The sequence below is a fragment of the Silene latifolia genome, chromosome Y, assembly GCF_048544455.1.
Source record: "Silene latifolia isolate original U9 population chromosome Y, ASM4854445v1, whole genome shotgun sequence".
Lineage (NCBI taxonomy): Eukaryota > Viridiplantae > Streptophyta > Magnoliopsida > Caryophyllales > Caryophyllaceae > Silene > Silene latifolia.
This window is the reverse complement of record NC_133538.1, coordinates 128656741-128670671: the sequence shown is the minus strand read 5'-3', so window position 1 is coordinate 128670671 and position 13931 is coordinate 128656741.

Sequence of the window (13931 nt, the reverse complement as noted above, 5' to 3'; positions counted from 1 at the left end):
CATACCTGTCAGGGTGCTCATGGTCTAGGATTACCTGACCTGTTTCCATTTTGGGCGGTGCCACATAGGTACTCCTGAAAGGGTACTGTAATTGCTATGCCAGGGACTTAGCTGCCTTGGAAGGCTTCAAGGCAGCTGTGTAGCATTCCTGGGCTATCTTGTGATCCCCTTTGATTGTGGCTATGCTCTAGTCTGCTGGTATCTTGATACACTGGTGATAGGTTGACGGTACGACCTTGATTTTATGAATCTAAGGCCTGCCCAAGATAGCGTTGTAGGATGACAGGCAGTCAAGGACTCCAAATTTCTCATAAGATGAGACTTTTTCCATGTAGGTTGGGAGGGGGATTTCTCCTAGGGTGCTCCCGGTTTTGCCACTGAATCCCACTAGTACGCTGGATTTCTTGATGATTTGGTCCTCATTTATCTTCATGGCTTTCAGTACGTCAAGCATGATCAGGTTCACTGAGCTGCCTCCGTCTACCAGGATCCTTCTTACTGTTGCTGTTCCAATCTGCATAGAAATTACCAGGCCATCGTGATGAACATCAGGGATGCCCACCAGGTCACAATCATTGAAAGTGATTATTGGGATATGATCCGTCTTGCAGGGTGATACGGTCCTTGGTGTCCTGACTATCTTCTTTGCCGCTGAACTTGTCAGGCCACAAATTTCTGATCCGCCAGATATGAATTTTACTTCATAGATTGGTGGTGGTGGAGGGATACTACGATCCTGCTTATGCTCCTGATTCTCTTTATCCTGGTTTGCATTCTTGCCTTTTGTCTTGATCAGGTCCTTCAAGTATCCAGATTTTAGCAGGTAGGCTACTTACTTCCTGAGGGTAAAACAATCATCCGTGGTGTGTCCAATATCCAAGTGAAATTCGCACCATTTAGAATTGTCTCTTATGGGATTTGGATTTTCTGACTTCCTAGGCCATCTGACATCTGATCCCATGTTGTCAAGTCTCTGGATTAATCCTGCAATATCAACACTGAAGTTATGTTCGGAAATAGGTGGATAAAATTTAACCTTACTTTGATACTCATGAGCCAGGTTAACTTCTGACTGATCTGGCCTGGAATATGGAGTAGGTCTATAGTTGTTTCCTTTGTTGCTCTTCCTACTGCTCCTTTTATGATCCTTTGGTCTACTGGGTGATCCAAGTTTATTGCTTTTATCTTATTCTAGCCTGATGAAAGCAAGAGTCTTTGCCTGAACATCTTCGAAGGTGTGGCAGGTATACTTAGTGAGCTCGATGTATAAGTCACTATATGGTAGTAACCCCTGTGTGAATGCCTCCACTGCTGTTCCAATGTCACACTTGGGTATGGATACTTTCTCTTTGTTGAATCTTGCAAGAAATGTCCTGAGAGTTTCATCAGGCTTCTGTGTAACTCGGTAAAGGTCACTGGATCGTTTCTCCAACTCCTTGCTACTTGCGAACTGCTGGTTGAAACTGTTGATCAGGTTGGCAAAGGAATGGATGCTCCCAGTGGGCAGGTTGATGTACCATTGCAGAGCAGGGCCAGTCAAGGTCGTTCCAAATCCCTTGCACATGCAAACTTGTCTAAACTCATTTGGGAATAGATGCAGCACAAAGATCTTCGCTTGTAAAGAGCCACGTGATTTTGTGGATCTGTGGTTCCATCATAGACCCTCATGGATGGAATTGTGAACTTTTTTGGTAAGTCTACTTTTGCTATTTAGTATATGAAAGGCGAATTAGCATAGCTGTCAGGGGCAGCTTTTTCCATGCTGGCAGGTACTCCAGGTATCTTATCGAATTTTTCGTTGAGTTTCTTGATCTCTTAAACCACTGCCATCATGATGGCTGCTGCAGATTCATCAGGTTTGTCTTTACCATCTTTTGGTTCATCATCACCATCAACATTAATGGATTTAGGAATACTTGGGCTCCCAAAACTGGAAAAATCAATATTTTTAAAGATTGATGCAAATGGGGTTCCTGGTTGGAATCTAGAGCCTCCCCCTTGAGTTTTTTCTAATTTTTGCTTTAGAGCTGGCTCAGATTCTTTTAATTGCAGGATTTCTGCCTCAGTTTGGGCAATTTTTTCTTTCAGGCTTTCCAACTCAGTGATTTGTTGGAGAGTTGCATTCAATTGTTCTTCAACGATGGGTTGGGCCATTTTTGTAGGAGTTTTGAATTTTTGTAGGATAAGAAAAAAGGATTTAAAGAGCTAGATGCCCCACGGTGGGCGCCAATTGTTTTGTGTGGATTTTGCGCAAGGCGAAATCAGGTCAGGGTAGAGTTATGCAAGGTTAACTAGCTCTAAATGGTCTATTAGTCAGGTCGTCAGGGTCAAATGTAAAGCTGTAAATATAATAACAATAACAATAATGAGACAAAGAATTTTGTACGTAAAAAACCCTTGAATGGGAAAAAACCAAGGGCACCAAGCCAGGAGAGGATTTCACTATGTAATTTGGGAGAATAATTGTATGACAATAACAGTGCTTATATTTCTCTATGTATTGCGTATGTAAGTGTATGCTTCTTCTTGTGTAAGAACGAGATGAGTCCAATGTCTTCAAAGTGTTCCTTATATAAGCTCCAACCTTGAACGGCTGCTTGATATGGTATTGAATGCGGATTATTCTCCATTATTGCCTGTAATAATGGCTAAATATTCCTCCCTTAATTACTGCCTTTACTGCGAGATCTTGTCATTCAATGCTGCGTATATAATCCTTTTATAATACGCGCTTATGGTCTAATATCGTCCTGATATTTTGACCGTTGTCCTCTTCATGGCCTGTCGCCTATCTTTGTATGCCCTGATAGCCTGACATCCTAATTGCCTGGCAGTCAGGTTTAGATGAGATACTGATCAGGAAGGTCTGCGGATTTCCAGGCCTAACAAAAACGAACTATGATGGGGTTTTAAGGGAGAAAAAATTGATCCCTGATTCAGCTGAGGTTTGGATCCCTGAATCTTGTCCGGTCAGAGCTAATTGGGTGTCACCTGGCTGGTTCTGCATCTATGAATGGGCGTTCAAGGCTGGTTGTAAGTTTCCTTTTACTCCTTTGATGATTGATACTATCCAAGCCATGGAAGTATCACCCTTCCAAATTATGCCAATGGTTTGGAAACTTGTCCATTCCATTGAGAATTTATATGCTAAACATAAACTTAAAATTACTGTCAATGACATCGAGGCAGTATATCACCTGAAAAACCGCTCTACTGGTCGTTTTAATTTAAGAATTAAGTCAAAAATGTCTCCATTAATTACTAATCTGGATTCTGGAGACGCTAAAGGCTGGGTGAAGACTTATTTATTCATCCGGACTGACACCCTGGGGTATGGCCTTGATTATCTGAGATATCCTCCTTTGGAGAGTGGTAGGTGTCCTGTATTCTTGATTTGCATTTTATATTGTATGAATTTGAAATATTTAATTTTTACCTGAGTATTTTGGGGGTGTTTGCAGCACCTGACTGGAACTTTGACCCTCTTGATGAGGAATCCGTTTCAAGGATAGAGGCCTTTCTTTCTCTTCCTGAGGAATAAAGGACTTGGCCTGGTAGTCTGGGTAGGGATTTGTTTCCCCTGTACATGAAGCTTAAGTTGAGTGTAGTTAAAGTGCCCAAAGGCAAGCATAGCTCTACTACTCTCTCCTGTATGTCTTCTTTATATTTTTGTGTTGATTGCTGTCTTCCTGTTATTTCTTTCCTGCTACTTATTATTATTATTATTTTACTCAGTATATAGGTCTTCTGCTAGACTGGCTAGCTTCAGTGCAACCGACTTGAAGGCTGGGGTTGCTAGGATTTCTGAGCAATCCAAAAGTCAAGAGGCTACTGGTAGTGGGAGCGACAAGACTCTTGATATTTTAGTTTCTGATGTTCAGCCTCATAAGGAGCCGCCCAGGCTTGTGTCCCCAGAGGTTGTCCAGCCTTCCAAGAGGAGAAGAGAGGCTACTATCCCTGAGGAAGAAGGGGGAGAAAAGGAGCCTATTCAGGCCCAACCAATAAGAAGGGTCAGGGGGCTGCCTGCTCAGTTGGATGATATGGATGCTGCTCAGGCACAGATAAATGATTTTTATGCCAATGTCAGTGGCCAACTTTTATCTGATAATGCCATTGAATCTTCTACTAAGGTTGTGGCTCTCCTGTCTTCTCTTATGGCAAAGGCTGCTGCTCTTGCTTCTCAAGCCAAGGAGGTTAGTTGCAAAGGGTTTATTACTTTTATTATTATGTATTTTTGTATTGCCTTTTTTCCCTTGGGTTAGGTTAATTGTTTTCCTTTCATCCTTCTATAGGGCTTGGATGCTGGGCTAATTACTGCTTGTCAGCTCAAGGATGCCCGGGCTAGAATCATTGGCTTGGAAGAAAAATTGGACAAAGTTAACCATGATTTGCACACGTCCGGGGGTAATAAGTCAGTACTTCAGTCTCAGCTAGGGTCAGCCAGTGAGGCATCTAGGGCTGCTCAGGTTTGTGAGGTGGCTGCAAAAAATGCTGAGAAAGCAGCCAAGCAAGAGCTCGAAGCTGTAAGGGAAGAGCTTGAAGCTGTTAAAAGAGAGTTGGCTACTGAGAAGCAGGCAATGCAGGATCAGCTGAGGAAAAATGAAGATCTTGGTGCTGAGAAAGAGCTGGTGGAGGCACGGCTTGCTGATGTTGCTCAGTACTTCTTTGAGAAAGGTCGGGTTGATGCTATGAGGGATCCGGAATCTGACAGGGCTAAGTGGGATCTGGATCGGGACGAGACAACTCTGGACACCCAGTATCCTAACTTGGCTAATATGGGTCATGAAGAAGAAGTAGATTCTCCTCCTTCCAAGGAAAAATCTGCTGATCAGAAAATGGTAGAAGGTTGTGGGTCGGTTTCTGATTCGAAACCTGTTTAGACTTGTGTTTTTGTTTTTTGTTTTGACCCATCCAAGGGGGATGTTCCTGGAATGGATACTTGTTTCTTTTTTGGGTAATTTTGGGTATGTCGTTTCTGGGGTTGATGTTTTTGGAATGAACATTTTGTTTCGATCTTTAAACAATCGATCATTGATGGTTTTTCTTTGTGTTTTGGATAGTTGGATAAGGCATATTTGTAGTATTGGATGTGTACTGGATTGTGCCAGTTATTTGACTGGATCAGGCCAGGTTTCATTGCACTAGATCTGGCCAGGCTTTTGTGTCATGGGTGGGGTTATTGCCTGTCTGGAGGGCTTACGTCCCATGCCTGTCTGGAGGGCTTATAACGCATTTATGATATACAATCCAGGAAAAGTTTTCCCAAGTTTGTATATTTGGACTGAGCTCAGTATTTTAAGGCCTATTTTTGCAATTGAAAGTTGGATATTTTTTGTATATGAGTAATATGTATGCTAGTGGAGTGGCCCTCAAACTTGAAAATTTGTTTTAAGTAAGGTGTTAATTGAATGCATTATTTTAAACAAATATTGAAGATTCTACTTGGTAGGGAAAAAAAAAGAAAAACGAGAACATTAACAAGTATTTAGGCACATAGTAAGAAGAATCATATAAGACATTTATTCATATAATGGCAAGTATCATACATTTAGTTGCATATCAGTCCAGGCAAAAAGAGGTAAGGTAAAGATTTTACCTGTGCTGGGTGATATATTTTATATGTGAAATAGTTTTAAATGTGCAACATTCCTAGCTCTGTGGATCATTTCGCCATCCAGGGTCTGTAGCTTGTAAGCGCCCTGACCGACTATTGAGTCGATCAGGTAGGGACCTTCCCAGGTTGGGGCCAATTTGCCTGCGTTTTTCTCCTTTGTATTTTGAAAAACTTTTTTGAGGACGAGGTCTCCTATCCTGAATACTTTGGCTTTGACAGTCTTGTTGTAGCTTTTGGTCACTATTTGTTGATAGGCTGCCATTCTAATGCTGGCTGTATCTCTCAGTTCTTCTGTTAAGTCCAGGCTATCCTCCATTAGAGGTGTATTGCTTGATATTGTATTCAGGCTGCATCTGGCTGATGGGATATCGACTTCTACTGGGATTACTGCTTCACACCCATAGACCAAGGAGTAGGGGGTTTGGCCTGTGGATGTTTTAGGCGTGGTCCGGTCAGCCTAGAGGACCAAAGGGAGTTCTTTACCCCATCTACCTTTCCTTTTTTCTAGTTTCTTCTTCAAACAACTGATTATTACTTTGTTGCTGGATTCTGCCTGGCCATTGACTTTTCGATAACTTGGTGAGGAGGTCACCAGGTTGATATTCCATTGAGCACAGAAAGCTATTGTTCTTTTTCCCACGAATTGCGTGCCATTGTCACATACTATTTCTGAGGGTATGCCATATCTGCATATGATGTTACGTTTGATGAATGCTATGACATCCTTCTCTTTGACTTGCCTGTATGAATCATCCTCTATCCATTTAGAGAAGTAGTCAGTCATTGCTAGCATGAAAACTTTTTGCGCGGGTGCTTGAGGTAGTTTTCCTACTATATCCATGCCCCATTTCATAAATGGCCAGGGAGCGGATATAGAATGTAGCTTCTCAGATGGTTGGTGGATATATGGTCCATGAATTTGGCAGGCTTCGCATTTAGAATTGAATTCCAAGCAATCGGCCTTCAGGGTAGGCCAGAAGTAGCGTGTTCTTAGTACTTTGCTTGCCAGGCTCCTGCCACCTTTTTTATTGCCACAGTATCCTCTATGGATTTTTAATAGTATCTGTTCAGCTTCCTGTGGTTCCAGGCATCTGAGGTATGGTCCTGCCTGCGGTTTCTTAAAAAGCACATTGTTAATAATAGTATATGAAGTAGCTTTGATTTTAAGTGCTCTGGCATCTTGTTTATTCAGGGGAAGGATTCCCTGCTGGAGCCAATCATAGTAAGGTTTTGTCCATGAATTGGCGACATATATTGGGAAAGTTTCATCTTGTTTATTTATTGCAGGTTCTAATAAATGTATGATAGGGATTTTCTCAAAATCTAAGGGGGTGAAATTGGATCCTATGCCGGATAGGGCATCGGCCTGGGTATTCAAGTCCCTAGGTACTTGATCAATATTAAAATTACGAAATTTGCTTTTTAAATTTTGGACAACTTCTAAATAGAGCATCATTTTTGAGTCTTTTGCAGTACAGACTCCATTTACTTGCTTTGAAATAAGGAGGGAATCAATACGTACCTTTAAGTTTTGTACACCAAGGTCAATACATACCTTTAATCCAGCTATTAAGGCTTCATATTCAGCCTCATTGTTGGTAGCTTCAAATGCACAACTTATAGCCTGTACTATCTTATCCCCCTGTGGCGATTTTAGTACTACGCCTAGGCCGGTACCCCTCATGTTGGCTGCACCATGGACAAACAGGGTCCATTCTAGGTCTGTCTGGTCATTGGTAAGTCTCTTTACTTCTTTTATCAGGTCGGGTTCTAGGGCTGGACTAAACTCAGCCACAAAGTCTGCTAGTGCCTGTGACTTAATTGATGTCCTGGGTTCAAATGTTATATTGTAGGTACTTAGCTGGACTGACCACTTGCACATTCGTCCGGATAGTTCTGGTTTCCTAAGTACAGACTTAATAGGAAGATTGGTTCTGACTATTATAGGGTGACTTTCGAAGTATGGTCTTAATTTGGTACAACTCATAATTAAGGCTCAAACATATTTTTCAAGTAGGCCATAACTGATCTCTGCATCTAGTAGACTTTTACTTACGTAATAGACAGGGTGTTGCTGTTCGTCCATTTCTTTGACCAGAATCTATGACGCGACAAAAGAGTCTTGGTGACCAATTATCTTTTATCGGGGTTCGTCTTTGACTGGTTTTGTAACACCCCCATTTATTCAGGAGTCTTTAGCTAAACATCCCAAGTAAATGAGAGTGTTACCATCTCGGTTTCCCGAGGTAGTGAATAACAAAGTACAACAAACCAAAGTACTTTAAATTAAAACTTTAGTGAATACATGTTTATTACAAAATAACCAACTAAAACTTAATATAAAATATTACAACTCGCAGCGGAAATAAATAAAGTGATATAATTATTCTATGTGATCTAGACTTCAACTATGATCCAAGTCGAGCTCTCATCCCAATGCTCCCGAGTCAGCTAATCTTTAGTACCTGTCAAATGTGCTCCCCATAAATCGGTTCACCGCAGGTGTTCACGAATACACAGTCAACCACGAGGTTGAGTAGGAATAAACTAAACAACATAAATAATAATCCAACCCAAAATAGACATCCTTCGTATCCTCATCACTTCATCCGTACAACTCACTTACGTCACTGGCAGTAGCACAACTCCCTTAACACCGTGCTATGCTCAACTCAACAACTGGCAGTAGTACTTTCGTACCATGCTCAACTGGTAGTAGTACCCCCGTACTATGCACAACTGGCAGTAGTAATCACTTACTATGCACAACTATCCGCGTGTAAATCACTTGCTATGCGCAGAATCGGCGAGAATAATCACTTGTTATGCACAACTGGCAGTAACACACTCCGTGTTATGCACAAATGAATAATAAACTCTCCATACCAAATATAACCAACAACAAAAACTCAATAACAATCCCGTCATACAACTCCGTCAACAACTCCGTCAACAACTACACATATACTCCGTCTCCAATAATAAATCACAATATTGACATTAATCTCATCAACCGTCACATTTAAATATTCATTCACGTAACAATAAAACCCGAGTTGAGTAGGAAATTCCTACCTGGCAAACGATTCCAATAAAGCAACTCAAACGATCCAATAATAAAGCACACGAACCCGATTAACAATTCTTCACAAATCGTCACCTAACAAAATATTATAATTCAATTATTTATTTTTTTATCCAATTTATTATATTATTCAATTATATTTTAATTATATATACTAATTATGCACCGATTAAATTAATTATATTTTACGCCGATTAATTAATAATTATAACCCGAGTTACAATCACAAACTAATTATTTCATTTATTATAATTAATTATAAAACTAATATGAATTCATTATATTAAAAACCCGACTTCCCAAAACCCGAGTCAACACCTAAATAAACCCGACTTGATAATTAAACCTAACCCATGTAAACCCCTAAAACCACGTGAAAACAAAATACCAATAGAAACCATACATTACGGCAACACCATGTCCAACCCCTCACCAAAACCCTTCATTCACGCCTCCACTAGCCACCAATAGCTCAACCCACGCCTGCCACCTCCTAACCCGCAACTTGACGCAACCTGACAACCAACAACCACTAGCCAAAGCACCAACGCCATCCTGAAAACTCACGCCCTAAACAGCCCCCTCACAACCCGATATCAACAGTACCAACCACACTCATTCCCACCGTGTAAAACACCCCTCGCCAACACCACTACAGCCACCTCCACCACCTTTGGACACCACCGTTGACACCAATGTCCCACGGTGGTTTCAAGGATGGTCCCCGTTCCCCAATGGTCCCCTAACGAAGACACGAGACCCCTCATAAGATGGTATCAACAACGCCCATGTTGTGCCCTGTTTACCGCCACCACCAGCACCAACCACCACCAGACACCCTAACAACACCCCCGCCGTGGTCGACCTAACCACCACAACCCATCCAACCCAGGTTTGAGTCAAGCAAGCCACGGGTAAGGGTATAAAACGGGTTTTTAGCGTGGAAAATAGCACCCTTGCCCTAACTCGTAACTCCGGCAAACCACCGCACAAACCACCACCATAAAACGACCCACACCACCCACGGTGGTCGAATACACCCTAGGCATCTCCCCTAAACAACCCAGGTCATTCACGCTTAAGAACGGGTTCAAAACGACACAAAACCCGCAACACAACCACCCCTCGAAAACCCGCCTGCAAGCGCCCTCTCCCGTCGGTCATCAGTGTTTAAATAAAGTCAACGGTGATCCCTGGTCATCTACGGTCACAATGGTACTTACGGCCTGAACTATTGTGGTGTAGTTTACATGTTATAACAAAGCAAACATGTATACATGAGACGGTCTGAGAATATTACCTTGAGACGATAAAAGACGATAAATTCCTTGTTATTCCCTTTTCTTATTCTCCCTCTCTCTTTATAAATTGTTTTTCAGATTTGATGAATAATAAGAACCATTGTTTGAGATTTCATCTATTTATATTGGTAGGCTAAGGTTACAAGGAAACAATTAGGAAATATAAAATATATTTATTATTATTATTAGTAATTATCCAATCCCGACAATTAATCAACCAATTTACGGAACATATATAGTCGACCCAAGCCCTATAGCACATGACCCAACTCCAATCCCGTCTTTCTTTATTATTTTATTTATTTAATTACCATCTCATAACAAATATTATTATTATAAATACAATTACTATTACTATTATTATTATTATTATTATTATTATTATTATTATTATTATTATTATGATTATTATTATTATTATTACTATTACTATTACTATTATTATTATAACATAATAATCATTCACTATTACCATATAAATTATCGTATATTATTATTACCCAATTACCATTCCGACCCATTACTCAATTATTCTATTATTTTATTATATCATTCTGTCTTATTCACAATTATTAATTATAACCGTCATAATCAATTATTCGAATTACGTAAATTAGTTATATAAACTTCACTAAACTACGGGGTATTACAGTCTTTTCCCCCTGAACATGAACTTCGTCCCGAGTTCGTCCACAAATACTATCACAATACTTATAACTATGCACCATTCAACACAATTAACCATTTACGATTACCAACCACACCATTCTTATCACAAGGTATCCCCACAATAACTCAAACTTTTGTAGTATTACATTCCTTCCCCCTAAAAATAAACTTCGCCCTCGAAGTTCGGAATATCAAAAATAGACACAATCAAATCATTATTGTAATGGCATAAAACATGAAACACATATTATAAAACAACTATCACTTCCAACACGCTGCCAAAAAAAAAAAAAACACTTCCAACACGAATTAATAACAAAATCTTTATTTTCTTCCAAATAGAAAACCACATCCTATAGGATATTCGAACTAATCTTTACTTAAATTTAAACTTCTTACTTTAGCTACCGACGAATACATTACTAGACTAAATAATAATCTCTAACAAAATACGCATAATTAATTAGTTAATTTTTTCTTAATAATGATATCTAACTTAAACATGGATGCCATTATTGTAATCATATATATAGGCTTAGGGAAACACATTCCGCATATAACTAGACATGGTAATCTACTTCACACAATTTACAATATTAAAATATTGAGAAACAAAAACTTTCATTTGTTCAAGACTAAGGAAAACATGCTATAACTAAAAATCATAAATAATTAATAACATAATTAATTCTTGAAAACTTATACTTTTAGAAAATAAAGAGAGTTAATAAATCATGAGCGAAATAACCAAGTCAAAAACTCATAAGAGCAATTTATAATGCATTTTAAAAATTATTTGGTCGAAACAGAAATTTCACAGCAACTTGTCAGAAACTTAGGTCAACTTGTAAAAATCGTTATTAATTGTAAAAAAATTAAATTGCGACATGGCTTATAAATTTGAAAACTTACATGAGTCTATTAAACAGTGGAGTTGGAATTACACTAAATCAACAAGTATTTTTTAAATGGCAAATTTTAGAAAAACATGTCGCGAAATCATCACTCCACAAGAATATTCTGACCACTGTCCACTAAACTATTTATTTCTCCTAAACCGTATATTATTGGAATATGAGACCAGTGGCATATGAAATCTAACTCATGTGGGTATCACACATAAAAATATCATACACGGATTTTAAACAGGCCGTAAATGACAGCCAAAACAATCAAGGGTAAAATTTCGAGAAATCAACCAAAATCGCATTCTTCACAATTTCACGCAATTCCTTCAACACTTCACATATTAATCATACTCACACCTCCCAGATACATGCCAACATACTTTCCCCATATCAACATGCTCATAACAATACTTAAAAGAGAATCATGTCACATCCCTTCACCGTAAAAGCAAAATTACGTCCACGTAATCGCAATCATAAATGAAGAAAATATGCAAGCAAGGCAACAAAACTCCTAAGACAAAATAAGAAATATTCATTTTAAATTACCCCACACTATAATATCTCTCAGGGTTCCCGGTTCAAAACTGGAAGGGCCAAGGTACGAATTAGGCGCGCTTTCCTAACGGTAAGAAGAGGGGCTCCTAACAGTTTTTACCCGGGGTTCATTTTATATAGACACATCCTAAGTTCATTATTATTCATTGGTTACGCCTGAGGATCGTTTTGCTCTAATACCACTTTGTAATACCCCCATTTATTCAGGAGTTATTAGCTAGACATCCCAAGTAAATGAGAGTGTTACCATCTCGGTTTCCCGAGGTAGTGAATAACAAAGTACAACAACCAAAGTACTTTAAATTAAAACTTTAGTGAATACATGTTTATTACAAAATAATCAACTAAAACTTAATATAAAATATTACAACTCGCAGCGGAAATAAATAAAGTGATATAATTATTCTATGTGATCTAGACTTCAACTATGGTCCAAGTCGAGCTATCATCCCAATGCTCCCGAGTCAGCTAATCTTTAGTACCTGTCAATCTGCTCCCCATAAAACGGTTCACCGCATGTGTTCACGAATACACAGTCAACCACGAGGTTGAGTAGGAATAAACTAAACAACATTAATAATAATCCAACCCAAAATAGACATCGTTCGTATCCTCATCACTTCATTCGTACAACTCACTTACGTCACTGGCAGTAGCACAACTCCCTTAACACCGTGCTATACTCAACTCAACAATCGCAAAGTAGTACTTTCGCACCATGCTCAATCGGTAGTAGTACCCCGCATTATGCACAATCGCGTAGTAATCACTTACTATGCACAACTATCCGCAAGAGCAATCACTTGCTATGCGAATCGCACTAACAATCACTTGTTATGCACAACTGGCAGTAACACACTCCGTGTTATGCTCAACTGAATAATCAACTCTCCATACCAAATATAACCAACAACAAAAACTCAATAACAATCCCGTCATACAACTCCGTCAACAACTACACATATACTCCGTCTCCAATAATAAATCACAATATTAACATTAATTTCATCAACCGTCACAATTAAATATTTATTCACTTAACAATAAAACCCGAGTTGAGTAGGAAATTCCTACGATTCCAATAAAGCAGCTCAAACGATCCAATAATAAAGCACACGAACCCGATTAATAATTCTTCACAAATCGTCACCTAACAAAATATTATAATTCAATTATTTATTTATTTATCCAATTTATTATATTATTCAATTATATTTTAATTATATATACTAATTATGCATCGATTAAATTAATTATATTTTACGCCGATTAATTAATAATTGTAACCCGAGTTACAATCACAAACTAATTATTTCATTAATTATAATTAATTATAAAACTAATATGAATTCATTATATTAAAAACCCGACTTCCCAAAACCCAAGTCAACACCTAAATAAACCCGACTCGATAATTAAACCTAACCCATGTAAACCCCTAAAACCACGTGAAAACAAAATACCAATACCAACCATACATTACGGAAACACCGTGTCCAACCCCTCACCAAAACCCTTCATTCACGCCTCCCCTAGCCACCAATAGCTCCACCCACGCCTGCCACCTCCTAACCCGCAACTCGACGCACCCTGACAACCAACAACCACTAGCCAAGCACCACCGCCATCCTGAAAACTCACGCCCTAAACAGCCCCCTCACAACCCGATATCAACAGTATCAACCACACTCATCCCCCCCCCCCCCCCCCGTGTAAAACACCCCTCGCCAACACCACTACAACCACCTCCACCACCTCTGGACACCACTGTTTACACCATTGTCCCACGGTGGTTT